Source organism: Podarcis bocagei (assembly GCF_964188305.1).
Source record: "Podarcis bocagei genome assembly, chromosome: 12".
In the NCBI taxonomy this organism is placed as follows: domain Eukaryota; kingdom Metazoa; phylum Chordata; class Lepidosauria; order Squamata; family Lacertidae; genus Podarcis; species Podarcis bocagei.
The window spans coordinates 21,381,546-21,390,096 of NC_138137.1; positions in this window are offsets into that span (position 1 = coordinate 21,381,546).

Below are 8,551 nucleotides of genomic sequence, written 5' to 3' on the forward strand. Positions count from 1 at the left end.
GAGGCGCTCCGGAAGGGCTCGCGCTAGGGATTGTGGAGGAGGGGCGCCCAGAAACCGGCCTCTCTCGCTTCGGATGACGTCACGGCGCGGGGCCTGGCGCTTGTTTCCCCAATCTCGGGCCCTTTTCGGAGGCGGTCTCGTTTCATCAGCTTCCTTGGAGGCCTAGCTCCGCCAGGCACCGCCTTCCTTGACCCTTGTCTCCTGGGAGTCGAAATAGGAACAGCTGTTTTTGTTCCGTGTTTTGAGCTTTGATTTTGGTTTTCCTCATCCCTCCCCGTCCCTTTCCCCTTGTGTGCCTTTAAAAAAACAACGTTGTTTGATAGGGGGACTTGCCTTACTTCCATTGTAAGCAACTCTAGGGGCCTTTTTTTTGGCTGAAGAGTGTGATACAGATGTGCCAAATAAATTGATAAATAAAATATCTCACATCGTGGGGATAGCGTCGGTACAGTTTGGATAAGAAACTTCACATATCAAAGTATGCCCCATGTTATTTTTTAATGGGTAAGATTCTGGACCTAAATTTTAGGGGGATTCCAGAAAACAATGGGGGGGGGGGAGTTTAATGGATATATTATTTATTTACTTAGACTTTCTTTCCACACACACGCACACCATGTAGCAGAAGAGGACTGATCATCAGTACAAAATATATAATGTTTACCTGTTGAATAAAACAACTAATTTAAAAAAATAAAATACAGAAAGCTTGCAATATGTAATGCATAACAGTTGAAGTATTTTTTACTGTACAGATAAATGGTGAATTGCCTTTTTTTTTTTTTAAAAAAAAACCCTTAATGTGAAATATGAAAGCTACAGCTTTACTAAGTTACACCATAAGGCTTCCACCTTTCCTGGCAGATGTGCTTCATTTAAAGGTAGAAACTATGTAGGTATAACTTCTTACCAGCAGTAAAAGGGAGAGCTGCACCTGCTGAATTTTGCTTCCCATGGAATTGGGAGAACTCCAAGATAGTGTCAGGAAATGATGGTGTTCTTAAAGACTGCTGACTAAAAGTGCAGTTAAAGAACGTGCTCTTACACATAACTTCCAGATCAGCTGAAAGATTATCTACCCTGTGTACATGAGTAGAAAAGCTTTGCTTCATTGAGGCGGTAATGATATAGCTCCTTGTCATTATCCAGGTCATACAGAACACCTACTACATGTATTGCAAAACTCCAAGCAAATAGGCTTTGCAACATTCCTAACTGAATGTAAGATTGCATAAATTGGCAAACTACTTTTAGAAGTGTTGTGCAGCCCTAATTCCATGAGTAATGCTTTGTGTTTATAAATGAGGAATCTATAGCTTGATTGATTGATTGATTGATTGTAGGTATTTTTATTTGTTGTTGTTTAGTCATTTAGTCATATCCGACTCTTCGTGACCCCATGGACCAGAGCATGCCAAGCATTCCTGTCTTCCACTGCATCCCGCAGTTTGGTCAAATTCATGTTGGTAGCTTTGAGAACACTGTCCAACCATCTCGTCCTCTGTCGTCCCCTTCTCCTTGTGCTCTCAATCTTTCCCAACATCAGGTTCTTTTCCAAGGAGTCTTCTCTTCTCATGAAGTGGCCAAAGTATTGGAGCATCAGCTTCAGGATCTGTCCTTCCAGTGAGCACTCAGGGCTGATTTCATTCAGAATAGATAGGTTAGATCTTCTTGCAGTCCATGGGACTCTCAAGAGTTTTCTCCAGCCCCCTTCAATCATATCCAGAGTGGTTTACAAGAAAAAAAGAATTAAAATGTAAATACCCCCTGAAACATAATAAACTAAATTAAAAACTACAGAAATCACAAAACAACAAAAACAGCAACATTAAAATTGTGCAAGTAATGTGTTGCTATATTGTTTTAACTGTATCTTCTTTCTACCATTGGCACACAAAACGTATTTAGCACCCTCTTTCTGCACTATCAAGTCCCAGGAAAGGTCAGAGCATCTAGACAGAAAACACCTTTCAATGATGTTAATCCTGTATATACTGTACATGGAACTCAGTAATACATTTGTGAACACATGAAGAGGATTACAGTGTACATTGTCAGGCTCAGTCCTGTGAAAAGTTCTAGACATCCCATATTTTAGAACAGAACGGATGCGAGCAGGGGCGGAATGATAAAGCACACACAGTAAACCTTTCACACAAGGAGAGAATTGCTGGACGCGGCTAAAACATTGTGGCCATGGATTTGGTCTAACATGAAAAAGTTAGAAAGGAAACTGCTAGAAGGACTACTAAGCTGATATCACATAAATAAAATCATTATCTGAGTGGAAAAGGGCAAGAGAGATTACATGTTTCAATAGAGTTTGAACAAGAGAACAGGTTTAAAACAAACTAGGAAAAGTACTTTCTTGACTAGTGGAAATCTCCACCACAATGTCATAACAGCCATATTGTGTTTAGAAAAAGATTAGATAAATCCATGGAAGATTTACATATCAAGTCATATTGTATAGCACTCACACAAATTATATGCTTTCTGTATTCCCTATCAGTAAAGACAAAAAAATACAGTTAATAGAATATTGGTACCATGTGGTATCAATGCATACTGATTCTAAACATTGTTGAGTCTGATTATGGAGAGCATGCCCTTACTCTGACTTTTGTAAAGCTAACTTTCCTTTGCTTTTGGAAAGTCCCATCATCTTTCCATAATTGGAAGCAAAACACGTGTAAATAACTCTTGAAAGAAGATGGTTTTAGATTTCCCGGAGAGAAAAAAGAATTGTTCAATTTAGTGGAATTTCTATGTGGAAAATAATTTCCCTCCAAAATGCAGTCTTGCATCCAGTCTAATATCTTGAGTGCAAATTCTCTCTAAAAGCATCATTTCCCAGGAAAAGATATCTGAATTGTGCCTCACAAAATATACCCATAGTATCTCAGATAACAAATGAATTCTTGATTTTAAATGTTCAGCCAGCATGCTGGAGTTCTGTAATGTTTAGTTCAAGTCACGATAATGAACATACAAAACTGGCTTCGGAGGAGATGAAGAAATGAAACAAATGTAGTCAACAAGTTACACAATTAAATACTCCCTGTAAGCAGTTAATATTGCCACAGTGACAGCCTTTCTATAACCGAGGTGAATGCACATGCATTAATTCAGACACATCAAGAAGACAGATGGAAGGAAAAGTTAACAAGCACAAGAGATAATGGCTTGAACAATGGACCAGAAACCGGGAAAGGTTGTGGGAGTAGGGCTCTTAAGGGAAACGGGAGCAACCAGCTTGACGTACAGTGACATTTTAAGCACTTTAATATGAATGGAAACAATACAGAGAAGAAACAAACAGGAATAATCGGATGTCTTCGCACATAAAGAATGCTATGACCAAATTGGCACCACAGTTACTTGATGGGACAATGATGTCCATAAACTTTGGTACTTCAGGATAATATATTATCATTCTTATTTAATATTTATCTGATGCTGGCATCAGAGAGTATTAGTAGGCAGGAACTGCTGATTACTGGGCAGAGGTGGAAGGACAACACCTGGGAAATTATAGGATGAGGGCAAGAAATGTCACCTAAATAATCTTGACACAATTAGAACATAAGAAGCGTCCTGTTGGATCAGACGAAAGGCCCATCTACACCATCCTGTTCTCACATTGGCCAACGAGATGCCTATGAGAAGGTTGCAAACAGGTCATGAGTGTAATATATGTAGATTTCCTCCCTTCCCTTCAGAGAACCCAGATGGAGATCCACAAAATATGGGGCCAATGTATCAATATACAGTGGTACCTCAGGTTACATACGCTTCAGGTTACAGACTCTGCTAACCCAGAAATATTACCTCGGGTTAAGAACTGTGCTACAGCAGTGTGGGGGCAGCAGGAGGCCCCATTAGCTAAAGTGGTGCTTCAGGTTAAGAACAGTTTCAGGTTAAGAACGGACCTCTGGAACGAATTAAGTAAACCCGAGGTACCACTGTACTCTGATTATCCTAATAGCACAAATTTCATCATGACACCACTATAACCAGGTGGTGACATCAGTTCCAGAATGACCTTGCAATTGTGTGGATCTCTTGCTCCTAGGGTGTGGACCAAGCCACTCCCACTCCTGAACCCTAGCATTTCTCTTCCTGTGAATGTCCATCCTGGGAATTTTCCATCCTGGTCCATTGGGCCAAAATCAGAGATTCAAAATTACTCCTTGTGATTCCTAGCAACTGATAAGAATGTGCTGACACCATGTTACTTATTTTATCATGTGATTTTTATCAGGATAATCTTTCGTAAACCATTTTGAGAGCCGAGCTGTAAAATGGGATATTTACAATAAATAAAATAAAATACACCAGACTTGTCCCAATGCCAAGGACAAGACATTGAGAGAGGTTTAGAACTGAGTGGTGAGTACTGGATGAATAAGAAAGTCAGCTGGCAAAGTATGTGGATCAGATTTGAGAAGTATGGTTCTGCTAAACTTCCAGCTCGAGAGGGGAGAAGGAATAAGTTTGACAAACAGAGAAAGGATATTTTAAGCATAGAGACCACAGAAGGAACTGAGGTGAGAGAAAGTGTGCAACTAAGGATGTTGGAAAGAGAAACAACAAAGGTGACGATGGAGACACAGGTAAGGAAAAAAGGCAGCCAGCTAACTTTAAATGCAAAGACTAGAAGCTTGAGATTCAAGCAGAGCATGGGAGGGAATCCAGTGTAAAGACAACATGGGTGGAGACTGTTCCGCTAACAGAGTATAATGAGTAGAGTTCATTTTTAATGTGCGGTTTTCTATTTTGTGGCTTCCACTATTCAAGGCAACTTGCAGCAGCAGCATGAATTGGAAAACAAGGCATTTTTAAATATACACTTTGCCTCTCCTCCCTGCAAAAAGCCAGAATAGTACTAGCACAAACTATAAAACACTCAAAAATAATAAGGTTGTTGACCAATGGGTACGGTATTTCTGAGGTGTGCCACAAACAAGGCATCACTACATAAAAGACCCCATCTCTTGGTCATGAACTGCGTTACTTCTGAAGGCAAAGCAGGAAATGTTTTGGGATGCTAAGGAAGGGAACATAGGGAGTTACCTCACATTGAGTCAAACCATTGGCCTGCCTGGACAGTACTGTCAAGACTGGCTGGCAGTGTCTCTCCAGGGTTTCAGATAGAAGAAGAAGAAGAAGAAGAAGAAGAAGAAGAAGAGGAGGAGGAGGAGGAGGAGGAGGAGGAGGAGGAGGAGGAGGAGGAGGAGTAGTAGTTTGGATTTAATATCCCGCCTTTCACTCCCCTTCAGGAGTCTCAAAGCGGCTAACATTCTCCTTTCCCTTCCTCCCCCACAACAAACACTCTGTGAGGTGAGTGGGGCTGAGAGACTTCAAAGAAGTGTGACTGGCCAAAGGTCATCCAGCAGCTGCATGTGGAGGAGCGGAGACATGAACCCGGTTCCCCAGATTACGAGACTACCACTCTTAACCACTACACCACACTGGCTCTCAGTACATAGTACATTCCCAACTTTACCTGGAGATGCTTAGAATTGAACCTCGTACCATCTGCATGCAAAGCAGATGTTGTGCCAATGAGCTGCAGCAGGGACAGATGTGGCAAGGACACGGACAGCTCTCTCTGATAAAATCCTTTTTGGTCCCACATCAACTGAGTTGATTGATGCAAGGTGTTGCATTGAACTATCCATCGATAGTACCTCCATCTTCCCATATCTCCAGGTTCCCTATTGAAAGAACTTTTTATGCTTTTAGGGCAATGTGTGGAAGATAGGCTGTTGCAGAGTAAGAGCCATGCGCAACTGAACAGTACATGTAATCACATTTTTTGTGTTACTATGACATGCAAGTTGATGCCTTTTAAATTGCATTCTATAAAAGAAATAAATCAGAAGCACCTTCAAGCATAACTGTCTCGTCCAGTTTATTTTCCACAGCCCCAATCAGAACCTTACTTTCAACACTTTGATTTATTTCTGTTTATTTCCAGTGTTTATTTCTGCTTGACAGGTCTGCAGAAAAGGAGGACATCTAGTGGGAAGAATAAGAGCTAAAATAGCAGGCCTGACCTAGAAATTCTAGACTTGGTTCCAGCCCTCTGAACGAGAGATTGCAGTCACAATTTAGACCAGGGATGGGGAAACTGTGGCCCACCAGGTGTAGTTGCTCCCATCAGACTCAGCCAGTAGGCCCAGTGGTCAGAGCTTTAGTCCAACAACATCTGGAAGGCCACAGATTCCCTGTCCTGCATTTAGATCTAGTACATTTAGTTACCTCAGCAGTGTTCCTGAGCATATTCCTTTTTAAAACTCTCATTATTTCCATGTTTATTTCTCATGTTTATTTCTCATGTATCTGAAGAAGTGTGCATGCACACGAAAGCTTATACCAGAACAAACTTAGCTGGTCTATAAGGTGCTACTGGACATTATTATTATTATTATTATTATTATTATTATTATTATTATTATTACTGCGTCAGACAAACACGGCTACCTACCTGAATCTAATCTCATCTGTGTGTGAATGATAGATAGTTTTACTCCTATGGCGAAAAGAAAGGAGTTTTGTATGGGCTGCCTAACCACTATACTTTCAAAGCCCTTTCAAAGCACATACCTTCCCTCAAAGAATTCTGGGTACTGTAGTTTGTTAAGGGTTGCTGGGAACCGTAATTCTATGAGAGGTGAACTACTGGACCCAGAATTCTTTGAGGAAAGAATGTGCCTTAAAGGTATAGTGCGTGCCCTGCCATGGATACACCACTGAATTGTGTAAAAACATGTCCCCCACCTCTGCTACTCTGTGCCCAAACAGAAAAGGATGCATGGAAACACATTGTTCTGAATCTAGAGGGATTTGTTGACATGTTAGCCCCATTATCAATGAGATGAGTCAGCTATTACTATCCTGAAAGGCTTAAGACACAGCATTCAGGAAGCTTGCATTGTCTCTCTCCTCGAAGAACAAGAACAACAGGAAATTCCTGACTCTGCCCCATACAACTAAATGACTAAAGATAGAATGATGCTATTCAAACAGTAACTAAGCTGGTTGCAAGGGCGTTAAAGCATGGGTGGGAAACATTTTTTCTACTGAGGGCCATTTTCCCTCAGGGGTATTCTGCTAAGGGCCACGTGCCAGTTGTGTGTCAGGATAGCCAGAGGTGGGTAGGGCTAAAGTCAAAAGTGGACAGAGTTATTTCCTTTTTCTATCAATCTTGTTCTGCCCTTTTCTGCCTTTTTCTCCAACCTCCTCTCTCCTTCTTCTTCCCACTTCTCAGGGGAAGGACAGATCATTCTGGTCAGAGCTCTGAACTGATCACTTGCAGGCAGTTTCAGGGACGCGGACTTATAAAAAATATTGGGGGGGCCCGGAAAAGCTCGTGAATAATAAATAAGCTCATGAATATGCAAATAAAGTGGCTCCGGCCCTAAATAGGGCAAGCCACGCCCCCCCAGCCAGCCGATTGGCTGGCTGGGAGGTGTGGCCAGTCGGGATTCCCCTGTTCTCGCGGGATTTCCGGCAGTGTCTTGGCAGTGGCGGTGGTGCTGCGAAGCAGCGAGGCAGGAGCCCCCGCCCCCGGGGATTCCCTAATCTCGCGGGGGACGGCCGGGGCTCTCCGATTAGGGCGCGCGGCTGGCTGGCTGGCTGGCGAAGGAGCAGGTGGGGAGGAGGCGGGGGACGGCGGCGGCGCTCTGCTGGAAGGGCGCCCGAGATTATTGGGGGGGCTGAGCCCCCAAAAAAAATTTTTGAGGGGGCTCGAGCCCCCTCAGGCCCCATGGGGTCGGCGCCTATGGGCAGTTTCTGAAATTAGGCTGGTCCTAGGCAGTGGTGGCTGATGCCCATTTGGTGGAAGACCAGGAGCCCAAATTGGAGCCAGCTCCAATGACAGATCCTCCAAGTGTCCCTATTTTCCGAGGACAATCCCGGATTTACAGAAGCTGTCCCAGTTTCTGATTTGATCCCAGAATGTACCACTTATTATTATGGAATAGGATGTCTCTATTTTCATCAGAGAAATGTTGGAGGGTATGTCCTCTTCTCCCTGGCCTTTGGCTAAGTAAACAATCTATGGCCTTTTAAATATATTGGGGGTTATTGGTTTGTTATTGTATTTGCTATGAGGTATTTTGTGCTCTCATTTTGTATTTTTTATGAACTGCCCTATGTTCTTAAAATGAAAGGTGTTATTATTATTATTATTATTATTATTATTATTATTATTATTATGAATAATAATAATAACAATAATAATATTGTAGAGTAAACTTATTTACCAAATGTGTAATGGGCTTTGAAGACACTCGAACTCAGGATGAAAGGGAGAAACATGCTAAGAGGAAGGAACGCTTGGCAAACCCTCACCGTGATCAATTCCTGCCCGGAAAACTATGTCCCCACTGTGGAAGGACGTGTGGATACAGAATTGGCCTCCACAGTCACTTACGGACCCACTGTTAAAACCGTGTTTATGGAGGAGAATCTTACTCAGCTACGAGTAATCGCCAAAGAAGGAGAAGACATGACAGTGTGGGAAGCAAGTTATGGGAAAATG